The 3,970-nt window shown below is 50.9% G+C and overlaps 1 protein-coding gene and 1 long non-coding RNA gene across 5 annotated transcripts in view; both read left to right on the forward strand.

Moving 5' to 3' along the window:
* The window catches only part of LOC109295681, a 6,390-nt gene extending 5,273 nt beyond the window's left edge, over nucleotides 1-1,117 (forward strand). The window contains exon 2 of the long non-coding RNA XR_002096815.1: nucleotides 25-1,117. This is a non-coding gene — a long non-coding RNA (uncharacterized LOC109295681). The remainder of the gene's footprint in view (nucleotides 1-24) is intronic.
* USP15 (ubiquitin specific peptidase 15) overlaps nucleotides 1-3,970 on the forward strand; it is a 135,411-nt gene that overhangs the window by 78,567 nt on the left and 52,874 nt on the right. The window lies entirely within an intron of this gene.

Genomic DNA, 3,970 nt, shown 5'->3' on the forward strand with positions numbered 1-3,970 from the left:
TAACAGATTCTAATAGAAATTGAGGTAGGCTTCAGTTCAGTCAAGTTCCTGATTCACCACAGTAGATGCATCTGCCAACAATGATATGCCAAAACTGAGTCTTCACCTGGTTTGAGAACTTAGACAAATGTTAGAAACCCCCCTGCACCCTTGTTACATTGTTCTTGCAGTTTTGCTGTTTAAACCTATCACAAGTGTTTTCCCACAAAATGCATAGGAAGTCACTAAACATGGGTGCTCCCTATTCTTTTATTACTGACTTGTTAGGGTACATTTGTAGGATATCTTGAGTACCTGAGATGGTGGAACATTCTGTGGGTTGTCAGTTCCAGTAATAAGAAAATTAGGTTGGCTATGCTTTTTCTTGGTCCTGTGTTCTGCAGTTACTTTTTGACCTGTGCTGGTTTGAATTAGTCACATTCCATGCCTTTTCATGTTCACACTGAGACCCCCAATACTTGAACTCTTATCCAACTGCATTTCAAATGGAATTAAAACTTTTGTCTTACTTAATCAAATGAGTTACTAGTGAGATGTATTCATGCTTATTTTATTAACCTTTTCTGATTGCTAAATATTGTAGGTAAAAAGATGCCAAACCTCTGTACTGCTTAGTGGGGGGGGACACTGCATATCAAACCAGCTATATCTTCTTGCTTGTTTCTGTAGTCAGCCCTAAAGGAAAAGTGTTCAAATCTTGTCTGACAGTTATATAGATGGACCAGTGTAGCTCTTTACGTGATGAGAAATGACACGGTTTCTCACAGAGTATTTAAAAAAAATTGGCCATAGCAAATGGTTTGTGAATTAGGATTAGACCATCAGTAATAAAGTGGTTCATTGCATTAACGAGAGGCACCTACCTACTATTTCTGGTATTTGTTAGAAAGACTGTTTTTTTCCATTGAGCATTATTTCTTTTCTTTCTGATTTGAGCCTGAGCTAAGAACTTATGTTCAGTGTCCTGAAGTGCCCCAGACAGTGGCCCTTGTAGGTACCTTGTTGAGCTTACTTGATGAGAAATGGATATGTATGGTTTGTGTTATCTTAGTCTCTTATCTCCAGTTGCAGTTTTTAATAAAAATTTGATCTTGTCTCAGGCAAGAGGTTTGGATTAGATCAGTGGTTCTCAACATTTTTCCTACAGTGATCCATTTGCAAAGGTCCATGGCCAGTCCCAACCCACATACACCTGGCCCTGCCGCTGCCTAGTCCCCTGTCCCCTGGGCCATGCTGGTGTCCCTTAGTCCTCACCTGCTGCCCCGCTTGGGCTTGAGCCTGGTGGCTGCAGTGTCTTCAGCTCATGCAGGTGGCAGCAGAGTGAGTCCGGCACCAGCACAGACTGGAGGGAGGAGGAGGAGAGGCCTGTGGCACCCTACTGCCTTGGGCTGGGGCTGCTGCGCCCCACCAAATAGCCTGGTTATGGACCCTTCCACCTCCCAGGCAGCATCTCCCAGCTGTGCGACACCCAGGAGAATGAGCACTGGCCCCAGTGTTGCCAGCCCAGCTATGCAGCTCTCCTCCATCCCCTTACCCTGCTGGAAGGGGCAGGTGCCTTTGTGCTGCCTCTCTGCCCTGCTGCAGCTTGTGACCCTTTGAAATGTTCTTGCAACTCATGGATTGAGAAAAATGCTGGACTAGATGACTTTGGGAGGTCCCTTCCAGGCATACTTCTCTATGATTCTATTAATTTAGGATTTGAATGAAAGCAGTGGCAAAATATACATCACCCCAATGGCCGAGATTAGCCCAGAGTCGCATTGTTGGAGACCAGGGCTCGAACTAGGACTAAATACGTGTGTTCTTAAATTCTGTTGGCAGGCTTTGCCAGTTAAATTGCTGTTCTTTTTTTTGACTGCCTCCCCTCCTACCCCCCATCCCCCAAAAAAGTCTGAGAGGCTGTTACAGTTCACTGTTTCAGGGGTGAACTGAATACTGCCACTCGTATATGCCATTTGAGACCCTGTGCAGGTTTGGGTAGGAACCATGAGGATGGAGGAGGTTCCTGGGGACCTACTGTGGGGTCCAGAGCCCTGGGAAGTGGGCTGCGTGCCTGGGCCTGTTGAAAGGCCAGATGAGGCTGGAGAGAGTGGCTGTGTGCGTAGGGGCCTTGGGAGAGGTCTGGAGAGTGAGGGGCTGCATGCATGTGGACCTAGAGAGGCCAAACCAGCCCAGAGGAAGAGGGACTGTGTGTACAAAGGCCTAGCCCTGGAGAGGAGTCTGGCCAGCCCAGAGGAAGAGCGGCTATGTATACAAGGGCCCAGTGAGAGGCTAGGCCAGCCCAAAGGAGGAGGGGCCGTGTGTACTAGGGCCTAGTGAGGTGCCAGGCCAGTCCTGGGAGAGGGGCAGACCTATTGAGTGGCCAGGTGAGCCCTGAATAAGGGCCTGAGCAGCAGAGAGACCTGGTAGAGAGGCCTGGGTGTGTCCTGTGAGTGGAGCAGAGTACTAGGGCCCATTGAGGGGTCAAGGGGACCTAGAGAAGAAAGGGGTTACGTAGCACAGTTGAGGTGGGGTTTCGAGTATGCAGAGAGAGCAAGTGAGTGATTCATGTTGGGGACCAGGAGGGGCAGACCCATAGAGATGTGAGGGTCTGATAACTGGCGGACTGACCCTTGACTGGCCTGTGCTGGGCCCAGGATGGGCTGAAGGGAAAGAGGTGGCCATAGCTGCAGACAGCCTGGGGTCTTGACTGGTCTGGAGGCAGAGCCAGAGCCTCAGAGAGGCATAACGGTCCATGAGGGGCCACAGGCGAGAGGGAGGGGTCCAGGAGCATCCAGTCTGGATGATGATGGCTGGTGCTAAGCTATGTGAAAAGGAGGGATCTAGGGCTAGGAGTCTGACTGCAAACTAGGGGCCAAAGAGAGAGAGAGCAAGAGTAGAGGGGGAGTCTGGGCCAGAGGGCCTGGTAGGTAGCAGCTTTGGGGAGGTGTAGAACTTCAAGGGGTAGCCCAGAGAGATTAATGGAAGATCAGGTAGGCCTAAAGATCAGTCCTGGGTAAGACCTAAAACTGCAACCTACTGGAGGTGGCTGGTGTGGTGGGGCTGCCAGTGTGGGGGCAGACTCCATGAAATGCCATACCTGCTCCACTCCACGGAAAGGTGAGGATGGGGCACCAAAAAGCCTCAGCCCGCATTGCCTTGTGGGTGGCCCTCTGGAGGGGGAAGGCTAAGGGAGCATACCCCGACAGAAAAGCAGTGGGCAAGGAAGACTGTGTGGACCACCGGGGTCCAGAGGCTGGAGTAGAGGGCGGGAGAGGCCCAGTGAGGGGCCAGGGGCCTGAGTTAAGGGAGGGATCTGAGCTAGAGGGCAGCCCAGGGAGGGGCCAGAGAGCAAAGTGTGGCCCAGTGAGGGGACCTCAGCTAGACATGAAGGCTAGGATGCCTTTTGTGAGGCATGGTGTTGGGGAAGTATGGAGCCGTGCGATTGGCCCATAAGGCCACGATCATAAGGAGAGTGGTTGGTACAGTAAGATCAGGGCAGCCTCCTGCAGTCTACATATTTCTATTAAGGGCATGGTGGGTGAGTGCAGGTGTTACCAGATTTGCCTGCTACTTTGGGGTGTGCTCATTTATTAGGGCTAGGGTCTTGGTAATTCTATTACTGTGCTGCTTGTGTTACTGGTGTTTCTATACGGAGCTGTATCTCTCCCCCTGCAAGCCCTCACCCCCAGTGGAGCTATTTTGCAGGACTCGGTTCAGTGGGGCTGGGTTCCTCCAGTCCCCAAATCAGGCGCGCTCTCGCACGCGCGCACACACTCACACATGCGCACTCACACACGCGCAGTTCATCAGAGGAACAATAACTACAGTCAGACACAAGCACACAGTTGAACAGAATACCTCTGAATCTGGCCGTGTGTCCAGATGACACCCTCATGGGCCAACATTCAGTTCATTAGGGCACGTCTGAGTCAAACTGGGTCAATCAGCCTGTACAAGCTGATCCCCTTATGTGTTTCAAACTCAGCAC

This window comes from Gavialis gangeticus, unplaced genomic scaffold (assembly GCF_001723915.1).
Source record: "Gavialis gangeticus isolate Ggan-Ray unplaced genomic scaffold, GavGan_comp1, whole genome shotgun sequence".
NCBI lineage: Eukaryota > Metazoa > Chordata > Crocodylia > Gavialidae > Gavialis > Gavialis gangeticus.